Below are 24778 nucleotides of genomic sequence, written 5' to 3'. Positions count from 1 at the left end.
ATTTTTGAGAGAAAATGAATTATTTTTCTGGTTTCATCTCTCTCTCACCCGAACCCTCTCTTTCCCTAAAGCCCATTTGATTTTCAAAGTTGATTGTTGAGAATTTAGATGCATTTGAGTTGTGATTTTTGAGCCTTAATATGCGTTTTTACACTCTGTTTGGTTGGGGTTCGAAATCTAGGAAAGTTGGCATGTTTATGCCTTAAAAATGGAGTTTTTGGGTGTTCTGAACCCAGTCGTTGCAACGGGATTTTTGGCCGTCGCGACTGGGTTTGGTAGTGAGAAAACTTGTTTTTCCCGATTTTTCTTTGCCCATAACTTTTGACTCGGGACTCCGTTTGGGACGTTCTTTATATTGTTGGAAAGCTCGTTTCGAGCTCTATTTGATTATTTGTGTTTTGAATGCCATGTTTATATTATGTGAAAGTGAAATTAGGGATTAACCCTATTTGTGAAATCCGGAGGTGTGTGACTAGGATTACCGGCACCTGATTAGGAGCACCCAGAGGTTTGGAATCTCTGCTCTTACTGGACAGCAGGTAAGACAGTAGTTTGCATGTAGAGTATGCGCAGTGGCACTTATGTGAATATGATATATGTGAGTTATTGTAACCGGGATTAGGGTTATTACCCTAATAGGAATGGTTTGTTAGCCTAGGGTTATTACTCTAGTGGAATATGTGTATAAATGCCATGCCATGCTAAATGAAATGAAATTTAAGGATTATGCGCACAAGGCATAATCAGGTTGGACTCGGTATACATAACCGAGATGAACCACTTCTAAGGCCTTAATGTATTTAGACGTGTGAGAGCAACACGTGGGTCTACGTCACGTAGATTTAATTAGATGTGTGAGCGCAACACATAGGTCTACGCCACGTAGACATAGATGGGCATGTTGATATAGTGATCAGGTTTGTGCTATACAGACATATATGTAAATGAGCATAATATATTTGTTATTATTTATACTGTCTTGTTTGGCTTGGCTCACGGGTGCTCTACTGTGCAGGAAAGGGTAAGGCATTAGCTGATCAACCATGAGTTTCAGGAGCAGACGAAGAATGTACATGTTCACGCCACTTTAGACCAAGCGGGTTATGGGTCTAACAGTGTTGACTTTTGTATTCTATTTTTCCGCTTAGGTCGGCTAGTAAGGAAGAACTTGTAATAAGTTTGTAAATATTTTTGGGATCCCAACTTTGTTTGAAAAGTTTAAATATATTACAAGTTTATTTTTCAGTTTGTTTAATATAAAAGTTTAAATTTTGCGCTATTTTAATTAGTAATCCCGATTAGGGGATTAGGGTTTCATAAGCATTTTTGGGTAGCGTGTATGAGGTAAATAGATGAGTTAGTGTTTAAGGCATTAAGTGCGTAAGTGTGGTATCGGTGCTTAACTCGCTGGGGTTGTTGATTTTAGGGGCTACTAGTAATGGACCCTCCGCAATCATCCAGACCACAGGGCGAGCAAGTAGAGCCCAGGGCTACCCAAACCGATCCACCAGCACCGCCTCCACCTCCGCAAAATCTGGGGGATAATGCGGAGGCTGTTAATGCTAATCCTCCTGCTGATTGGTAGCAGATGTTTCATGAAATGCGAAGTGTTATACTTCGTCAAGAAGAAGAGTTGCAACGTTTGAGGCAACAAGCTGTCCCAGTTAATCAAGGGTTACCACCAGTTCCTGTGCCAGTGGTGGGTAACCACGGGTTTGTTATGCCGCATCGGGACTCTGTGTTCGAGTGGTTTGTGAAGCTGCAAGCTCCGGTTTTTTTGGGAGGTATCGACATAATTAAGGCCGATCAGTGGATGAGCATTGTTACCCGGATCCTCGATAATATGGGGGTGACGGGAACTGAGAGGGTAAATTGTGCGGCCTTTATGTTTCAAGATCATGCCCGCGTCTGGTGGGACATAGTGAATCAAACCCGGGATGTCAGTGTGATGATATGGGATGAGCTTAAGAAACTTTTTGAGGAAAAGTTCTATAATGTGGCTATACGGAGTTCACACCAGGAAGAATTTGTGAAGTTAACTCAAGGGAAGATGTCGGTGGCTGAATATACTCTGGAATTTGACCAGTTATCTAAATTTGCTGGTGATTTGGTGCCTACCGATTTTACCAAAAAACAAAAGTACCTTAAAGGACTGAATGCTACAATCAGTCGAGACTTGAAAATTACCACATCCCATGACACTCTGTATAAGAGGGTGGTAGACTTGGCCTTAATTGCTGAAGAGGCCGAGCAGCAAGTGATGAAAGAGCAGGCTGTAAAGGATGCCGCCATGGCATCAAACCCTCCTGCTGGTGGTAATGTCAGTAAGGGGATCGACAATAGCAACCCTGAGCACAAGCGGAAGGCTGAGGCTTCCGGAGCTTCAGGAGGAAATAGAAAGTTTCGGGGAAACAGAGGTTGTCGTCAAGGCCGCGGGTCCTCATTCCGGTCATACCCCGAGTGCCCTAAATGTAAGAAGCATCATCCTGGTGAGTGCTGAGCCAAGGCATGTTTTCAGTGTGGCGTGGTGGGCCACTTTATCAGGGACTGTCCCCAAGCTAAGAGAGAAGAGCCTAAGAAGAATGTTGCTCAGAACCCGGGGCGAATTTTCACTATAACTCAGGCAGATGCTGATGCTAGTACGTCAGTTGTGACAGGTCAGTTATCTATTAATGGTTGTGCTTATACTGTGTTATTTGATTCGGGAGCTACTCATTCATATGTATCAAGTAGAGTGATAGAAAGTTTACACAAGCCATGTGATATTTATGCTTCGAGGTTTGGAACCCTGTGACCCTCGGGAGACCTGATAGTATCCACAAGGTGGATAAGGTCCTTGTCTTTTTGGATTGACGGTTGTGAGTTGACCGCCAATCTAATTGAACTGCAATTATCTGATTTTGACATAATCCTGGGAATGGATTTTCTGTCTAAATATGGAGCAATGATTGATTGTAAGCGGAAGATGGTGGTGATTGAGCCCGATAGTGCTAACCCAGTAGTATTCGTGGGTAAAGTTCAGGGGGCACGCATACCGAGAATATCTTTGTTGAAAGCTAAAGACCTGATGGGTAGAGGTTGTCTAGGGTTCATAGTTACTACAGTGGACACTAACCAACATGTGACATCAAGGCCTAAGAATACGAGATTGGTATGTGAGTTCCTTGATGTCTTTCCGGAAGATTTGCCAGGATTTCCACCTGTTCGGGAAATTGAATTTGTTATTGAATTGGCTCCGAGAGTTGATCCAGTGTCTAAGGCACCGTACCGATCGGCTCCAGCAGAGTTGAAGGAATTGAAGATACAGTTGCAAGAGTTATTGAATCTGGGATTCATTAGACCGAGCTACTCACCTTGGGGTGCTCCGGTTTTATTTGTGAAGAAGAAAGATGGAACCCTGCGAATGCGTATTGACTACCGAGATTTGAACAAGCTTACCATTAAGAATAAGTATCCTTTACCTCGAATTGATGATCTGCTTGATCAACTGAAAGGGAAGACGGTCTTTCCCAAGATCGATCTTCGCTCAGGCTATCATCAGCTGAGAATTCGAGAGGAAGATATCCCGAAAACTGTGTTCCATACTCGGTATGGACACTATGAATTTCTTGTGATGTCTTTTGGACTCACTAATGTCCCGGCAACATTCATGGATTTGATGAACCGGGTGTTTAACGATTATCTGGATAGGTTCATGATTGTGTTTATTGACGACATTTTAGTGTACTCTGAGACGGAAGAAGAGCATGAGTTGCATCTCAGAGCGGTTTTACAAAGGTTACGGGATCACAAGCTTTATGCTAAGTTCAAAAAGTGTGAATTCTGGTTATCTCGTGTCTCATTTTCGGGGCACATAGTGGATAAAGATGGGATCATGGTGGATCTGGCCAAAATTGAAGTTGTTCGGGATTGGCCAGCACCAAAATTGGCTACAGAGGTTAGAAGTTTTCTGGGTTTGGCTGGTTATTACCGTCGATTCGTTGAGGGTTTTTCTAAAATTGTTGTACCCTTAACTGAGCTGACCCGAAAGAATCAGAAATTTGTTTGGACTGATCGGTGTGAGAAAAGTTTCCTGGAGTTAAAGCAACGCTTGATTACCGCTCCTGTACTAACTCTTCCTTCAGATAAGGAAAAGTTTGTGGTATAATGTGATGCCTCGAGACAGGGTCTCGGCTGTGTGCTTATGCAGGCTGGGAGGGTAATAGCTTATGCTTCTCCGCAGTTAAAAGAGTACGAGCAGAGGTACCCTACTCACGATTTAGAACTCGCAGCAGTGGTATTTGCACTAAAGATTCGGCGGCATTACCTTTATGGCGAGAAATGTGAGATATACACTGATCATAAGAGTCTGAAATACTTCTTTACCCAGAAAGACCTAAACATAAGACAGAGGCGTTGGATAGAGTTGGTAAAGGATTATGATTGTGAAATCCTTTATCATCCTGGTAAGGCCAACGTGGTTGCTGATGCCTTAAGTAGAAAGGGTCAGAGTCAGTTGAATACTATGAAGCAAATCTACCAACAGCTGGCAAATGAAATGACTCGAGCTCAGATTGAGTTGGTTGTGGGGCAATTGGCTAATATTACTCTGCAATCCACTCTTTTAGAGAGAATTAAAGAAGCACAAAAGCAAAATTCGAAATTGATAAAAACCCGAGCTAGGGTTTCGGCGAGGAAGGCTAGTGATTTTTCAGTGGATGAAACAGGAATGTTGAGATTTGGAAGTCAAATTTGTGTGCCTATGGATGAGAAGATCAAGAAAGAGATCATGGATGAGTCTCACACGACTCCTTATTCAGTTCATCCAGGGTCGACAAAGATGTACCAAGACCTAAAAGCCATGTTTTGGTGGCCGGGCATGAAGAATGACATCGCTGAGTATGTTGCAAAGTGCCTTACGTGTCAGCAAATAAAAGCTGAACACCAGCGACCTGCAGGGTTCCTACAACCGCTGGAAATACCAGAATGGAAATGGGAAGATATAGCTATGGACTTTGTGGTAGGTATGCGTAGAACCACGGGACAATTTGACTCTGTGCGGGTCATAGTGGATAGGTTTACAAAGTCTGCTCACTTTTTACCTGTTCGGACGAACTTCTCCATTGATCAGTATCCTAAGTTATATGTTAGAGAAATTGTTCCTCTGCATGGTGTCCCAAAGTCCATTGTGTCGGATAGAGATCCGAAGTTTACATCAAGATTCTGGGAAAGTCTGCATCGATCTATGGGAACTCAGTTAAAGTTCAGCACAGCTTTTCATCCATAGACGGATGGGCAATCCGAGTGCACTATTCAGATTTTAGAAGACATGCTACGGGCATGCGTGCTTGTCTTTGAAGGATCATGGGTAAAGTACCTTCCCCTGATCGAGTTTTCTTATAATAACAACTTGTTTATTGGACATGTACGGAAGGAAATGTAGATCGCCCATTCACTGGGATGAAGTGGGTGAAAGAAAGTTCTTGGGTCCCGAAGCTGTTAAGAAAACAAGTGAGGTAATTGACAAAATTAGAGCGCGAATGCTCGCGGCTCAGAGTAGGCAGAAGAGTTATGCCGATCCAAAGCGTCGAGATATTGATTTCCAGGTCGGGGACATGGTATTTCTCCGAATATCTCCGATGAAAGGCATAAAACGCTTTGGAAAGAAGGGAAAGCTTAGCCCGAGGTTTATTGGACCTTTTGAAATCCTTCAAAGGATAGGGCAAGTAGCGTACAGGTTGGCTGTGTCTCAGACTCGTCCCACGTTCTAAGTTATGAAGCGTTGGAACTTCAACCGGACTTATCATATGAGGAACAACCAGTGCAGATGCTTGATAGAAGAGAAAATGTCTTGAGAAGCAAGACTGTGGCACTGGTGAAAGTACTGTGGAAGAACAGTAAAGTAAAAGAGGCAACCTGGGAGCTCGAGACGGATATGCAGCAGAAATATCCGGATTTGTTCAGGTAAATTTCGGGACGAAATTTCTATAAGGAGGGGGTGATTGTAATACCCGGAATTAAGAAAAGGATTAGCAAAGCCCTAATTAGATAATTATGAGTAAATTGAGGAATTATATTATTATATAGTTCAATATATGTGAAATTATATGAAATTTAAAATGTTAAAGACCTCGTTGGTGAGCCAGTGGCATTTTGGTAATTATGACCCGAGAAGGGTAAATTGTTGAGATTAATTTAATTACGTGCTTAATAGAACTATATTATTATTTAGTATGCTTGTATTTTCTTTTCAGGTGTGTTCTGACAGGTTGGCGCGGTATAGTCACTCCCGGGAATTTCGGGCCGAACCGGGTTCGGGCCCGAAATGTAAATTGAATTGATTTTTTGGCATTTTATTTGATATGTGACAATCTGAAATTGAATTGGTAATATTTGGGTGTGAAATGGCATTTATGCCCTTGAAAATGAATATGTATGTTTTAAGCCCTAAGGGCAAAATGGTCATTTGACCATAAGTGATTTACTTGAACCAAAATTGATTTTTGAGAGAAAATGAATTATTTTTCTGGTTTCATCTCTCTCTCACCCGAACCCTCTCTTTCCCTAAAGCCCATTTGAGATTCAAAGTTGATTGTTGAGAATTTAGATGCATTTGAGTTGTGATTTTTGAGCCTTAATATGCGTTTTTACACTCTGTTTGGTTGGGGTTCGAAATCTAGGAAAGTTGGCATGTTTAGGCCTTAAAAATGGAGTTTTTGGGTGTTCTGAACCTAGTTGTCGCGACGAGATTTTTGGCCGTCGCGACTGGGTTTGGCAGTGAGAAAATTTATTTTTCCCAATTTTGTTTTGGCCATAACTTTTGACTCAGGACTCCGTTTGGGATGTTCTTTATATCGTTGGAAAGCTAGTTTTGAGCTCTATTTTATTATTTGTGTTTTGAATTCCATGTTTATATTATGTGAAAGTGAAATTAGGGATTAACCCTATTTGTGAAATCCCAGGTTGTGTGACTAGGATTACCGACACTTGATCAGGAGCACCCAGGTTTTTGGAATCTATGCTCTTGCTGAACAGCAGGTAAGACAGTAGTTTGCACGTAGAGTATGCACAATGGCGCTTATGTGAATATGATATATGTGAGTTATTGTAACCGGGATTAGGGTTATTACCCTAATAGGAACGGTTTGTTAGCCTAGGGTTATTACTCTAGTGGAATATGTGTATAAATGCCATGCCATGCTAAATGAAATGAAATTTAAGGATTATGCGCACAAGGCATAATCAGGTTGGACTCGGTATACATAACCGAGATGAACCACTTCTAAGGCCTTAATGTATTTAGACGTGTGAGAGTAACACGTGGGTCTACGTCACGTAGATTTAATTAGATGTGTGAGCGCACCACATAGGTCTACGCCACGTAGACATAGATGGGCATGTTGATATAGTGACCAGGTCTGTGCTATACAGACATATATGTAAATGAGCATAATATATTTGTTATGATTTATACTGTCTTGCAGGGCTTGGCTCATAGGTGCTCTACTGTGCAGGAAAGGGTAAGGCATTAGCTGATCAGCCATGAGTTTCAGGAGCAGACGAAGAATGTACATGTTCACGCCACTTCAGACCAAGCGGGTTATGGGTCTAACAGTGTTGACTTTTGTATTCTATTTTGCCGCTTAGGTCGGCTAGTAAGAAAGAACTTGTAATAAGTTTGTAAATATTTTTGGGATCCCAACTTTGTTTGAAAAGTTTAAATATATTACAAGTTTATTTTCAGTTTGTTTAATATAAAAGTTTAAATTCTGCGCTATTTTAATTAGTAATCGCGATTAGGGGATTAGGGTTTCATAAGCATTTTTGGGTAGCGTGCCTAATTAGTTAGGGCGTTACATATTAATTCTTCGTTGAATCCACGCATAGAACTTAGAATTTCACTCTCAGTATACAGAATGCTCTATATGTTCCACCATATAGACACATCATTAGTTATCCATTGTTATAATCCTAATTTGATCAATGATCCTCTATATGAATGGTCTACACTGCAAAGGGATTAGATTACCGTTACACCCTACAATGTATTTTATCCTTAAAACACTTAACCCCGTATAAATGATATTTCAGCTTATGTGAAATGAGATCTCCACCATTTATTTTCGTTTGGTCAAGCTCGAAGGAGATCATCCTTTACTTACTATTTGCCAGATAGAAGTTATAGATTCCATGTTTATGTTAGCGCTCCCACTCAATTGCACTACCGTGTTCCCAAAATGTACGTATCACCCTGACCCAAAAGTAGGCTTAACTAACAAATCAAAGAACACGAATAGCCTCTTGAGATTGAGCCTAATCAGAACAGGATTAAGATCATTTGATCTAGGATCAAGTAGGCGATATTGACTTGAATAGATATTACAGTAAGTTTAATAAATCTAAGTCAAAGTTCAATGTCGGTCCCTTCTGATGCATACTCCATCCATCCAACCTGAGATTTACTTTAACTAATGCACTGGAAAGAACATAGCATTTCTCCACATGCAAGTAAACTCTATTGTAGATTATCATATCAGTAAAACCTTGTGTCTGATAAATCTAGGAATCTTTATTCACATAGTCATGTTTACTTTCCAATGTGTTGACAACACAATAAACAGGATCAAGTATGTGAAAAGGGTTTCAGATGAATTCATACATTATGTACATATAATAATGAAATAAATCATGTGAACCATGCAACATTAAATGTTATTTCTGATCTATATTAATAAGTAAATCTGATTATATTGAAATGAGTTTTATTTAGGGCATAAAACCCAACAATTCTGTGGGAAGTGGACGTGAATAGCAGCTGCTTCAGTAAAAGTTATAGTGGGTTCCCCTACCTGTGGTATTTTTTGCTTTCTCTCTTCTACGGCCAAAATTGTTTCCTTTTGTTCGTGTTGTAAGGCTTGGGCATAATTTTCCCGAGCTTTGCCTAAGTCTCTAGCTGGACGTGGGCCCCCAATAATGACTTGTAAATGCCCGTCCACTGGTGGGGGCATTTATAGATCCTGATTATTGTCTCTTTGGGGACCCCTTTGGTTCTGGTCGGCATTGACGTATTTTTGCAAATGTGGGTTGCTTTTTCTGATCAAGAATTCAATATCGCGCTTTAGGTTATTGCACTCATTCCTGTCATAGTCATAATATGAATGAAACCCACAGAACTTGGACGTGTCTCTTTTACTTACGTCGTTCTTCATGGGAGCAGGGTTTTTGTACGAGACTGTAGATTGGGTTGTTGCGTAAATTGTCTCTAGGTCGTCAGTTAGGACTTACAAAGCAGTAAACTTTGAGGCATTTTCTTTAGGGTTGTGTTAGGCATTGCCAGTAAACTTTCCCTTCTTTTTGCTGCCTTGCCTACCAACATTGTTAGACCTTTTCCCGCTCGAAGTTGAGCTGCTAGGATATTGTTGATTTTGACCAGGTGCCCTATCGAGGAGATATTTGGTTGGCATTTTCTTATGTGCGACAGTGTCAACACACTGAACAGCCTCCTCGAGCTTAATAAATCCATCTTCTTGGTTAAGAAATTCTACCATGGACCCCACGGGGAAAAATCTTTTAATGTCTTTCCATAGTTCCCCGAGCGGCTCAATGCCCCCAATATGGCAGTCAACCTTCCCTCCTCGGTTAACCCCTTAACCTTTGTAGCCTTTGTCATGGACCTACTTATATAGGGTCTTAGGGGTTTTCCTAGCACTTCTTTTACTTCAACTAGGCCCTCAAGGTTCGAGGGGAGTTGATGGGAGGAAGAGAACTATGCGTGGCATTCTGAGGAGAAAACCTTGCATGAATTAAGCTTTCCTAGAGATAGCTTAAAGTGCCACTGTTGGGTGACCTCTGCAAGTATAGCAAGGAATATTCTACACTGCACATCACCCCGTACCCCTGCAGATGCATTTGCATCTCAAAATGTATAAGGTGTGATAAGGGGTCTTTTTTTCGCTGTATACATATTCAATGTCGGCATCTTGAATTTCAAGAGTAATTCAAGGACTTTGATCTTCAGGGAGAATGGTGATCCGCGTGCTGAGTCCAGATCCCTTCTCGTGTTTAGGTCACCCCTGAGGTCGTGGGCCGCACCTAATTTGTTAAATACTGAGGTACCAAGGGATCTTGATGTCAGACTTCTTTGGCCGGTCGGTTGGCCAGAACTTTTAGTCTGGATGAAGGTATTAGGTGTAACTCCACCCGAAGAGAGGTCACGTAGGATCTGGCCGTCTACTACTTGGCCTACAAATTAGACCTGTGTCCTGGGATTGGACGACTACCCATTATGAGTTTGGGCGGTATGCCTAGTAGCATATTCTTCTGTACCGCTCAGTGGGATAGTTGAAGCGGTAGCTGGTTGTTGATTAGCAATATGGTGGCCTGCCTTGGGCGATCATCGATGGTTGCTTACTAAGCCTTCAAAGTTTCCATCTCTCTGTCCCTCCACTGTATAAACTGGCATCTCTGCTCATCAAACGTGAGGTTTATTGCAGCACGGAGATCCTCCTGATGATGATGCAAAGCGTTATTATGGTTGTGCATGATTCCAAGCGTTGCACGGAGGTTTTGGATCTCAGTATCATCCCCAACCATCGTCTGAGCATTGGTGGTGGACGGGACACCAGTATTGGGTGTGGATTGGTCAACTGCAGAACTGGTATTCCCAGTCTCTTGCACACCTGGTGTGATCCTAGCTGTAAAGACCGCTTAGCTTAAATTTTGAAATCAGCAGATAATTAAGGTTTAATCATGAAAATTATTTGTTAACTCTAAATAATTAATTTATAGAGATTTACTTGAATTCAGAATGCATTTTATATGTCATATATAGAAATTTCATAATTTTGCATGTTCAGTGCCCGGCAACATTGGAACGCAGTGTATGGCTCAGTAGAATCACATCCTGGTATTTTTCATAATTTTGCATGTTCATAATTTTGCATGTTCAGTGCCCGGCAACATTTTAAGTTGTTTTTAGTTGATTTGAGGGCTTGTGGTGAGAGTTGTTCAAAGTTTGAGCTTATGAGCTCAAGCTTTGCTCTCACATGGCGAAACTTTTTTCTAAGCTTGTAGTAGGGTTTTGTTGCCTTGATAATGTTTATTGGGGCCTATATATCAGGTCTGGAAAGTTTGAATTGAATTAGTGTTGTTTTGATTGAGTTATAAAAATTTTCGTCAGTCTTACACTGAACCGAAATTCCGGGTCAAAGGGGCCTGTAGGAATCGGAATTCCGGTCGGCTCCCAGGAATTTTCCTAGAACCGGAATTCCGGTTGGGGAACCCGTCTACCGATTGGGGCAATTCTGGGAACCCTTGTTTTTCCCATTTTTGTGTTATTTAGGGTATTGCCATGATATTCATCGATAGGGAAACTTTTAGTTTCAAGTTTAAGTCCCCGGAAGTGATTTAGCGTGTCACTCACCTATGTTACGATTTATGTGATTTAGGAGCCTGTAATTCGCCGAGCAGCTATTCCACTCAGGTTGGTCGACACACCTGAATTCAGAATCGAGGTAAGATTAGTATAATGTCATGGATATGCTTATACATGTTTAGCGTACATGTTAGTTACCATCAAAATAACATATTAGATAGATGTTAGGCAAATTTTATATAGCCATCAGATTAGCATATCAGGGCAACAATGAGGTGTACATAGAGTTGCACCGGGATGCCATCAGATGTATGCTAGGCTATCAGATAGTATAGATTAACTGCTACCACATCGGTGCGATTAGAGTACTGAGTATAGGCTAGATTCGCGGTTAATCATACTTTGTGAAGAATGTTCTCGATTCAGTTAGGGTTATGGTTAGGTGTATGGGCACCTGATTATAACCTGGGATTTAGTTTGTTTATCATGTTATGCTTTTCTTACTGAGTCTGTCGACTCACAGTGCTATTTTTATGTGTAGGTAAGGGCAAGGCTAAAGCAGAGGAGCCGTGAGAGCGAGCAAGTGAAGATTGTACATGTCGAGGCAGTTAGGCCTGGAGCGTACGATTCTCGGGACATCAGGGCTTCTGTTGTTTAGTCGCTAGGCGACAAATCTTTTGTAAATGGATAGCAAACTTTTGTAATCGTATTTTGTAAACGGGACCCCAGAATATTATAAGTATAATATGTTATGTTTTAATTAAAAGGTAAAATTTTAATTATTCATGTTTTTCTAATAACCTCGTTGATTAGCAACGAGCTGCACAGTATGTTAAAAATCACGTTAACACGCCTTTGCTAGTTAGGGTGTTACAATAGCTGGAGGGGAAGTCACGCCATGGCCCACAATAGGTGGCTGTGTATTGGCCTGTTTGGGATTGGTCCCTGGTGGTCCTCTCGTATTCCCAGGGTTTTGTACGTTAGGATCTGTCACCATTGGATCTCTTTGATCGACCAGGACTCTTTGAGTTTGCACCACCATTCTGTACGCCTGTTAAGACTTAAGACAAACAACAAACTTGGGTTTTTGCTTTTAATGAAAGCACCAAAATATTGACCTCGCTTTTAGCCAACGACAATGAGTCAATTATTAAATGATTAAGAATATAATTAAAATAGAGCAAAAGCATATAAGTAATAAAGAGCAGCAGATTTTAAAGAGCTTCGGTCCCGTTAGTATGGTAATAGCCTACTCCCTTTAGATTGTATTAACTCGAGAACAAAGAACAAAGTGTTTTTCTCTCAAAGCTCTTACAATAAAATCACTGAGTAAGTCTCTTAGATCTCTCTCTGAAGCAATTCTTTCGATCCTTTTTTCAGTGGAGCTAGATCACTATTTATAGGGCCTTATTACATGAGGGAAGGTTTCCCTTTTGCTTACAATGTATAAAATAGGAAAGAATATTCATTACAAAAATACAATACAAAAAATAGAAAATTGGAATAGGTTGCCATATTCCTCTGACTCAATCCCACAATTGTAGGGATTGTCTTTGTGCTTGGACTTTAGGAGATCATTCTAAAGTAGCTAAGTCCTAATATGTAGTCTGGAAAGTCAAACTTGCTCCTGCTCGAATAATCTACCTTCCAGCCTGCTTAGGTAACAAGCACATGAATAATATGAAGTCTGTTCGGGACATTCATTTCCGTCCAGATGCGAAGAATGCAGGACACGTGTCACCTTTGTATTCTTCCACGTCATAGTGGATAACAGTTCAGACCCCTTGGAAGTGCACTTGAAGCAAAAAATTCACGAACAAATTCAACAATATCCGCCCCACAATGTGCCAATATTTTTGGAAAAACCCTGCTCCCATTAAGTCAGGTCTCAAAGCCTTATCCGAGTGCATTTAGAACAAGGAAAAATGAACCTCATCATTGGAAACCGTCTTCACCAGCTAAACATTTGTAGATGCATCAATAGAACGATTACTACTAGCCACAACCAAGTCCTAACTAGCATCCCCTGCGCTAAAAATTCCATTAAAATAATCAATATTTACATCTTTGATACAATTATTCTAGGAGGTCCAAGTACTAGCAATATTTTAAAGCTGCTAGATATTGTTGTTTCTCTTTCTTGTTTTGGCCATAGCTTGAAAGAATTTGGAATTTTTATCCCCTCAATGTAAAAAAAATTATTTTGACATCTGCTTTCAGTATAACTCTTGTTGAGCTAAAACCTCAAAATAATTATTTTGCTCTTGACTGAAATCATGGACAGGTAAGGGATCGGTTTTACCTTTTAGAGCTGATAATTTTTCTTTGCTAAAATGAAAATTATTTTTGAAATTATTTGTTAGATTCCTCCACCATTCTTCCAGATTAGAGCTGTAAACCTTTAATTTTTGTGGAAAGGATACATAAGCGTGAGAATCTGAGTAAGACTGAACAATCTGATCATAAAGAGCTTCTCAAGTCAACACATTTTCAAAATAGATGTGATAAACATGACCAGCTGTAACAGGTTTTTTTGGTTTGAGAAATATAAGAGAGTGATCTGAAAAAAAAATCACAATTGCTGAGGGTGATTTGCGAAAAAGATTGAAGCCAAATAGGAGACATAAGAGCTTTATCGAGATGAATTTCAACTAGATTAGCAGTACCCTTACCTCGTTCCCAATTGTAGGGATGGCCACGGAGCTCTGAATTGACCAAATATTAGCTGCTTAAGACTTCCTAAAAACCAACTATCAATGACTAGGGGTAAGGTCTGCCCCCTCCTTCTCCATTTGGCTACCGATATTATTAAAGTCGCCTATAAAGAACCAAGAGATTTTAGAATCAAAGGAAAGAACTTGAATAATTTTGCTAGGTCTTGAAACGAAAACTCCAATTAGACTCCTTGTAAAAGCTAGCTCGACGCCAAACTACTATTTAAGGGGTTCTAATTTCGACATCAATATGGTTGCGAGAATACCTAGAAATTGGACCTCCTCATTGAATCTCCACAGAAAGTCCAACCCACCTTTACGGACTTGGACCTCAACACAAAAGCCTCCTTTGAAGCCCAGACGAGTTCTACGTCACTCAAAAACATTCCTTTTACACAATGTTTTGCACTAGAAAATTTCAGAATAATTCATTTGTTTGCATTGGAAAGAAGTTTAAAAAAAACTGCATTTTATAGAGGGACTACATGAACATTTTTTAAATTAGTATTTCAATTAAGCAAAAAAATGTCAAACTTCACTATATATTTTTTCAACTTCCTTTGTGCTAATGTTGTAACTTTCTCACATTAATATTATTAAATTTTATATCTATATATATATATATATTTATGGGTGACTATTCAATGGTTATATTTTTATTGAAACCATATGGTTACATTTTTTTTTACCTATAATAGAATGTTACCAATAGGTAAAAATTCGATTTTTAAAATTAATTAATTATAATTAACTATTTTTTAAGTAATTAAATAAATATTTAAGAAGACCTATTTTAGAAATTAAAATTTATAAATATTTTTTTTTTATTTATATATAAATCCCTTAGCTTAATTATTTGAACAATTAAGCTATTTAATCATAATATTATAATTTTTTTTTACAAAAATTAAAATTATTTTTATATAAATTAAAATTTTGTCCTTATAGTGAATTTTTTTACAAGAACACACCCTGCTTTTTTTGCAGGATGTGTGATGATATTATATTGACCCTTAATTAAAACCTAATTAATCTTTAAAGTCTTGATTTTTATTTTTTTAATTATAAATTCTAATTAACTAAAGTCTTACTCGCAATTATCATCTTTTATTCACTCTCCACCACACTTACATCGAAAATGATTGACAACGAAAACATAGAACCCATAGCAAATTTGTCCGAAGATGAATATAATTGTTTTTCATTTCATGAGTTTTGTGAAAAGTAAATGTGAAGAAGATGTCTCTGATATGAGTAACAGTGGAATTGAGCATGACACTGAAGATGTTAGCCATGAATGGATTGATCGTGATGTAGCTGTTTGGAGTGAATTTTTAAATTTTTTACAGATTGATAAAAATTTAGAAGACTATATAAGTCTATGCACACCTGTAGATTGGGATATGTTAGACAAATTTCTCTCCTCTTATGGAGAACTTTAAGCAACCAATTATTTTAGCGTTGCATTTGGGAGACAAACTTTTTGGGTAGATGGGACAAGCAATATTGGAACTTTAACTTTTTTGTCCTGTACATAATGAAATACCATTCAGCCTTGAGCCCAAATTTTTAATCAAAATTACATTGAAAGGCACTCATCAATGGAAACTAGTTCTAGAAAGAAAGTGCTAGCAGCAGCAATAACATTTAAAATTGACTCTGATCCCTATGGCACATTATCTTGTAATCATAAACTGTACCTAAGCTCGATCGATAAAAAAAAAAACATACTTTTCAAGCACATATAGTTGATGATGAAATAAATCTAAACAAGAATAAGATAATAAATATAGTCTGAACCCAGATGAAGTACAATATTGACAATACAAGAGAGGATATTATTAAGATAGATTGAAATACAAGAAGTATAATAAAGTGTAATCATCTTAAATTAATATTATAAGTATAATAAAATTTTAATTATGAAATTATATTTGTATAATTTTAAATTATTAAGAATTTTGTTATAAAAATTAAAATAATTTAAGTATCAAACAAAATAAGCTGTGTTATAAATATTAATAATTATGTGGATGTCCAAATCTTTTATTTATTACCATTAATTGTAATCAATATTACTCTTTTCCTTAGTTTCCCTTTTTCTTAGTTTCTTAATATCTCACTCTTGTATTTGTATAAATAGGAGTTCACCCCATTGGAATAAACAACTCAGAAATTCTCATTCACTTTCTCTTTCTCTCTTCATCTTCTACTTCTTTCTTCTCATCTACTTTATATTATTTTATATTATTTTATAACACGTTATCAGCACGAGTCTTTGCCCAAGCTTCAAGCATGAGTCTCTGCCCAAGTCCCAATGTAAGTATCTTGTTAAAGTTCTTGAATTGTTTCAAAGTCAAAATACACTAAATATATATTTATATATATACTCCTCTGACTGAAACAATTTCAAGAATCATTTGGTTTTTTTTTCTTCTTTTTATCTCTATATCTATATATTATATATGTATGTATATATTTTTATATATTTATTATTGATTTCATATATATATAATGTTCTTATCATTCATAATATTTACAATATATGTGTGCCTATGATATGATAGAGAGAATCTATATAAATTATACATATATCCAGAAGATTATGTATCATCGATAAAATATTGCATATATCCTAAAGATTATGCATCATCGATAAAATATTGCATATATCCTGAAGATTATGCATCCTCGATAAAATATTGCATATATCCTGATGATTATGCGTCCTCAATAAAATCTTGCATATATCCTGAAGATTATGCAAAAGTAATATTCATTATATAGTTGATGGATATATAATGAAAGAGATGAATACATATTTATATATATGTTCTTGTATTCTTTGAGGACAATGAAAAGTAATCTAATATCGATATACATTTTGACAAACATTTCCTGAAGTAAATGTTTTATATTTGTCAAAAAAAAAAAATGATTGTATTTATGTGAATACAACTAAAGAATCATTAAAAATGATTATTATTGATGCAATTTTATAGTGGGTTTTGAATACCTAAAAAGAATATTAAGAAAATTGCATTGAAACATCAAAGTATAAGAATAACAGTGAGCATGACTAATATTATTTAAATACATGAGACATGTATTTATTGTTCATCATTCCCTGCAGAGAATGATACGAATTGAATTCAACTACTTTTAAAGATTGTTTGTATTAGTCATGTTACTATACATTGTTATTACTTGCAATGTTGGAAATTATTGCATGTGACATATATTAAAGATCAAATTTTGCATACAGCTTGGAGATTATGCAAAAATTGTATTCATATATTCGTTGAAATATTGTTAAAGAAATTGTTGAGTAATTTCTTTTTATATATGAACAAGTAATAAATTTTTAAGAAATTTATAATAATGTTCTACTTGTTCAACGTCATTCCCCGAAGTGAATGTAATGATTTTAAATAATCAATGGCATTGTTTGCTACTCAAATATTTCCAGAAGAAATTGGAAACAACCAAAAGATGAAATACCACACACAATCAAAGTGCATGAAATCTATATATCTTGTGTGGGATTGAATAATAGTAGTCGCGTACCTGTAGTACGGACACACTTATAATCAAGATAAAAGTATACTTGATTATTTAATAGAATGTGAATTGTACAAACTTATTGTACATTTAGAATATTTAAATATCATTACCTAAAGAGAATGAATAGGCATGAAATTCTATTTCAAAGAATATAGATTTCACATATATTGGTAATGCCAGAAGCAAATTAATATATACATATTTTATTATTTCTTGAAATCAATAGTTTCAAACTATTGTTGGTACATGATATGTAAATATATAGTTACTATATAATTCAGTTTGCATATTTCCAAAAGTGGATATATAATTTACTAATATTTGTTAGTGATCCAATATAATCAAAGTGATAAAGAATCACAAAATGATTAGTTGAAAAGCTTCCTGAAGAAGTCTTACATACAATTGCTACTTTGAGTAGTAAAATGTCTTTGTATGTACCTAGATGTCTAACTTTTATCTAGTTATGAAAGTGATAATAAATAACTTATTATATGTACTTGTTGTACATTTAAATATATAATATATCAAGTCATGATAATTAGACTGATGAATAGTCTATAAATAAATTAGACGACTTGTTAAAAAGATATCAGGAAAAATGAATGATATGTTATGGTTATATCTATTTGACCATTACAATAACATGATGAAGTTGTCATGTATCTTTTAAATTATACACATCATTGAATTGATGATAGTGATTCCTGAAGAGTGTATATGTTTTGGAGAATAATATAATTATATTATTCGTGTATATAAAAATGAAACTTGTAATGATTATGTTGTAATGAATTTACATTACATTTTGAAAGTTTCATTGAAATACAAATTATAGTGAACCTGAAGTTCATGAATTGAATTATTTTGACATGATTAATCATATGCAATAAATTGTCAAAGAATTTGACTAAATTTTGTTGAAGAACCAGAAGATTCTTCTCATTGTTAATTTATAAGGCTCAAAAGAAGAATGTGCATATATTTGCACATAGAAAATATTTAAATTATATTTCCTTAACAATCTTGAGCTATTGTTAGATTTTTATTGCATAGTTTCTTATCGATGTGATAAGATTAGATAATCATGCATTTACAAAATGTGTAAATTTATGTATTTCTAATTATAAACGTATGACTCATTCTTAGAATAATGAATAAAGTTCATAAGGATTGAACTTGAAACTGAAGTTTATTGAACCTGAAGTTCAATGTCATATAGTATATATGAGTTTAAATAAATATTGATGCATTGTGATATACTGAAATCCCTACAGGTATATTAATGTTATTAGATATCACAATTTCTTAAAATTCTCTCGATCAGGGGGAGAGAAGCAGTTGGGATCGATGATAATTTTTGAAAAATGATCCTTGCACAAAGTATATAAGAACGATATAGTTCAAAATGATATATACCAACTGCAAATCAATATTACTCAAAGTTGAGATAGAATGAGTTGAAAACGCCTAAAGCGTAAATGAACAATATAGAAATTATTAGTAAATGTTCATTTGATTTGCCCTGAAGTTGTTAAATCTAGAGGTACTCATGGAGATACCTTAATGTTATAAAGTATTAAAATGATAACCGTGATGAAAACGGTACTCGAAGAGACTCCCAAGAGAAGTTAGACATAACACATTTAATCATAATTGAATCCCTGAAGTGATAAGTTATAGGTACCTATAAATGATAAACATATTTAAAAATATGTAATTTAAAGAGATCTCTATAAGTTATGTCAATATGGGAGGAAATTATCATTTATTGAAATTTTTGTCGACAATAAATATTGAATGTGTGCATATGCAATAAACTAACATGAGATAGCAAGGATCATTGTATTAGATTTGTCAAGAATTATCGACATACATTTTGATTTTTGGCCAAAATATTATGACGCAGTCCAGGCAAATTTACTCACATAAAGTGAAGTAAGACCTGTAGGGTGTGCAAATAAATATTTCTAATGAGAAATTTGCATATGTGTATTTGTACATAATGAATTGTTGTACAAAGTTTGCATAGACATGAGATTGATTGAAGTAAGGCTTAAATATTGAGAAAATATAATCATGATTTGATTATAGCCTGGAATATATTTTATGAGGATTTATAAGCGTCACATAAAAGTTGCAACAAAAGATTATTTATTTGGAGCTCCTAATATAGTGAGAATTTGAAATAAGCCTTATCTAAAAATTCTAGAAGAATTTAATACATGTCTTAAGTGATATAAATTCTAAGTCGCGCGCACTATATGACAAAGATCTTTGTATGAAATAAAGACATGTAAGTAAATTATTGTTTGAAAAATACGTATGGTTGTCTATGCAGTATAAATACGTAAATTATACGTTGTGATAGACTCTTGAAGAGTTTTTGATTAATTGCAAAACAAACTTTTATTTCTTTTGTATATCGAGAAATATTAAATGTATAAAGTTTGTTCATTAGTATTGAAGTCCTGAAGTACTTCATATGTATTAAGAATTATAGATATATGATCATTTGATATGAAAATTAAGATCATACAACAAGATGGAACAAATATATGGTCTTGGAGTACCATCATTGTCACAAACGAAAATTTATATTATCATTAATGTGTTATGTTCATATCTACTTGAAATGTTAAATTTTAGTATGAACAAGATTGTATTAACACATGAATGATACAATTAGTTGGATAAAGATTAATGTTCCACGAACCCCTCATCTATAATTTAGAAGTCCATACATACTCTGGAAGAGTTATAGAAAATATATGATCAAAGATTGTATATTGTGATATTTTAAAAGTGATAACAATAATCTTATGAGATTTATTATCACCAAAAGAATTATGGATCATATGTGCATGAGGGGGAGACATATTCATGTTGCACTCTTTTCCCCTTAGCTTAGGTTTTGTGCCACTGGGTTTTCCTGGCAAGGTCTTTAACGAGGCAACTTGCAAATAGTTATGAATATGAAATATATATTGTACTATTTTTTCCCTTAGCTCAGAATTTTTCCCACTGGGTTTTTCTGGCAAGGTTTTTAACGAGGCAACCATAAATCATGTTAACATACTTGCATTTTATGAAGCAAGTAGAGAATGTGTGTGAGTGAGATCATTGACATAGCATATTTGGGAAACATATGAATTGCACTCAATAAAGAAGTATCAACCCAAGCAATTCTCTATTGATAATACTGCTTGCATCGCTCAACTAAAAGGATGGTACATTAAAGGAGATAGAGTTAGAACACATTTCACGAAATTCTTCTTTATACGCTTCAAGAAAATGCATATTGGTGTTCAACATATTCAATCAAGTGTCAATCTTACAAACTTATTCACAAAGTTATTACCAACATCAACATTTGAGAAGACGGCAGACAAGATCGAAATTTGTCGATTAGAAGATCTCCACAAATGCCTAAATGAGGGGGAGTTAGTTTACACTATACTCTTTTTCCTTTGGTCAAGTTTTCAGCAAGATTTTTAATAAGGCAGTTATTATGGACATCCAAGGGGGAGTGTTATAAATATTAATAATTATGTGGATGTCCAAATCTTTTATTTATTACCATTAATTGTAATCAATATTCCTCTTTTCCTTAGTTTCCCTTTTTCTTAGTTTCTTAATATCTCACTCTTGTATTTGTATAAATAGGGGTTCACCCCATTGGAATAAACAACTCAGAAATTCTCATTCACTTTCTCTTTCTCTCTTCATCTTCTACTTCTTTCTTCTCATCTACTTTATATTATTTTATATTATTTTATAACAAGTTGCTAAAAGATCCTTATTTAATAATAAATTACAAAAAATTGATTAATAATTATACTTAATTTAATTTTAAAATATAATTAATCTTAATTAAAGTTTAAAAGGAAATAAATTTACAGGTTAATATCAGGTTACAGGTCATTTTTTATATAATTTCCAAATTAATCACAACCATTTAATAGTGATCCAATGGCTAAAAAAAATGTAACCATGATGGTTACAATAAAAATATAACCATTGGAACCTCCTCCATATATTTATATATATACATTAGAAAAATTAGTAATTAGAAATTTATAGTTATGTTATATTTCTCTTATATATATAGTTTATTTTCTTGTACATATATTGACATTATTTCATATATATAAGTATATTTTTAATGAGTATTATTCATGAATGAGTATAATAAAGAAAATTTAAATTTTCATACTTGATTTTCTATCTAATTAAGAAAATATCTCATTTTTACATTGTATTAGCTGAGATTGTTCTATTGGCGAAAAGAAAAAAAGTTATTTAGCAAAAAAGTAAGATGAAAAAAATAGTTGAATTTGATTTAAATACTATTATATAATAAATATTTTTATTATAGTGTAATAAAAGATATTTTAATTTGTATATATCATAAATTAATAGCTAAATTAATTATACAGACTCAAACATCTATTTTATTATTCACCATTAGACAAAATTTCATGCTTTAATATTTTTAAAATTAATATTTATTGTCAAAATTATTTTAGTAACTATCAATGAATAACCCCCATTGAAAAGTGTTCTGTATATATGTACATGTATAACCAGTTGAATAAAGCACCCTTTGAAAAAAAACAAAAAAAAAAGTGTACCAATACACTTAATTTGTGTTTTTAATATCTTAAAAGACATACCTTATATATGTATATGAGAGTTTATATTATAGTTATATATGATATACATCTTTTAATGTTTACAAAAATTTGAAATACCATATAATTAAAAAAATTAAAGTTTAAATAGCCTATTTTACATATGTATAAAATTAAAGAGGCATACATTCAACGGACTGTTTAAATTTTTTTTTCGGTACGTTTCATTATTTTAAATTTCTAAATTTTTTCCAGCATATCTTAATTAACTATAAAATACACGGTTATATATATATATATTATAACTATCTAAATCATAAATATAAAAAATTATAAAATCGTGCAACATTACACTCATTTTGGGATTTAATTTCCCAAAATTCATTATCTTATTATAATGAATATTTTTAGTGTTGCCCTTAATTTTGTCTAAAATACGTGGACCAACACGACTGTGACACGTGGATTGAAGGAGTAAGGCTTTCAGATAATTCGAGTAAGTCTTCTTAATGAAAAGGATCAGCAAGGAGCATGCCTCCCGGAGAAGGTATGAGAGATTCACATACTACCGGAGAGCAAGACTATAACAAAGTACGTCCGGGAGGTATCAAATCCTACTTGAACAGTCACCTCGCATTTAATGCCGCATGGGAGGAGGCGTATGGGAACTGCCATAAGTATTAAAGTCTGATGGCGTAACCCCCCTTTCTGCACCTATTACGCTATGATTAATGAGCCTAGTGACGGCTACTTTATGAGGAATCACACCAGTCAAGAGAGGATAATGGATTACATCCACCTAACTCCTAAAAAACCTAGGGATTAGACCATACATGTCCTATGATACACTCGTTGGGAATGTGTGCCTTTACTGAATAATACAGACAGACATGTACCTCTGTTCTAGGGATCACCCCACAAAAACACTATAAATACCCCCCAAACTCATTAAGGTAGGGGTCGAGAATTCTGGGTTTCATAAGAACTAAAGAGAAAAACCACCAAGAACATTCTCTGTAATAAGTATTCTTATAAATAACAAAGACTCGTGGACTAAGGCTCATTAATGCCCCAACAACGTAAAAATCTTGCGCATTAACCTCTTACAGCTTTCTTATATAATATTATTATATTGGTTGCCGAAAATCTCAGTCAATATTTTGGTGCTTTCATTGAGAGCTGAAGGAAGTGTCTGCAAGTAAACAGTAATATTACAAAACAACAATGGTGGAGACTCGCAACACACGTCAACCCCGTACTCCTCAAGACGCTCAAGATCCTGACGATGAGGATGTGGCCTCAAGAGTGAACGTGGACTCTGAAGAAGGAGAAGGAACCCACAACGACGAGTATAAAGGAAACTTCGATGAGTACGACGTTTATGACGAAGGTAGCTACACAGAACTAGTACTCTTGAGACAAAAGGCTGCCGATCACGAAGCTGAAATCACAGCCCAAAACGAACAGAACAAAAAGATGCAAGCGGTGATGCTGGCCATGCAAAAAGCCATGGAGGCAGTAAGAATCCACGTGCATCATAAATCCATCCATGCTGGACTTGGAGAAACACCAGGAGAATCCTTGCCAAGTGCCCAAAAGCAGAAGTCTAGGGAACGTAACCATATAAGGTATCCCTCTGAAGGGAACTAGCAGAAAAACCCTACTTCCACCCCTGGGAAAAGGGAAAAGGTGCAGGATCCTCGAAAGGTCTGCTCAGATTTCCCAAAAGGGAAAGGTCCACAGAGGGGAAAACTCCAAAAAGGGAGTCTTGGCCCTCAGGATCGAGAGGACTGAAAGAGCGATTCTGTGCACCAGGAACCCGGAGGGAGAGGAAGAAGAGGCCAAAAATACCCTCACATCGATCTGAGACATCAGATCAACGAAAAACACGGTGACCTCCGGGATCACCTAGACCAAAAGAAACACGTGCCCGCGGTCTCCACGAGAACACTAAATGAAGGAATCATGGCTGAGCTTGCCATACTCTGGAAAGACATTGCTCAGGTCTCCCGGAGACGAAAAGGTGATGACTCAGACTCTGAGTGTGAAGACCGGGAGCCATGTGCCAGGCACATCCTAGAGGCGGAGCTCCCCAAAAATTTTAAGATGCCCAAAATGGCAGCTTATACCGGGAACTCGGAACCTAGTGATCACCTGTCACGGTTCAACCGAGTAATGACACTCATGAGAGTCAGCAATGACGGCAAGTGTTTATGCTTCCCACTAACATTAAGCGGGTCTGCAGAAGAATGGTTCAAGAGGTTGGAACCAGGATCCGTGGACTGCTGGAATAAGCTGCAAACCAGCTTCTGGAGACAATTTATCACCGCAAGAAAAGTCAATCTGGAGGTCAGCGCCCTGACTAACATCAAGCAGCTACCTACCGAAACATTGAAGAATTTCATAAAGAGGTTTAAGGAAGAAGCCTCAAAGACCAAGAAAGTTGATGACGGACAGCAGCTTGCTCTACTTCAAGCAGGGATCCGTACTGGGACTCCATTCTGGAACGAGTT

The sequence above is a fragment of the Cannabis sativa genome, chromosome 6 (genome assembly GCF_029168945.1).
Source record: "Cannabis sativa cultivar Pink pepper isolate KNU-18-1 chromosome 6, ASM2916894v1, whole genome shotgun sequence".
NCBI lineage: Eukaryota > Viridiplantae > Streptophyta > Magnoliopsida > Rosales > Cannabaceae > Cannabis > Cannabis sativa.
This window is presented reverse-complemented; position numbering follows the sequence as displayed.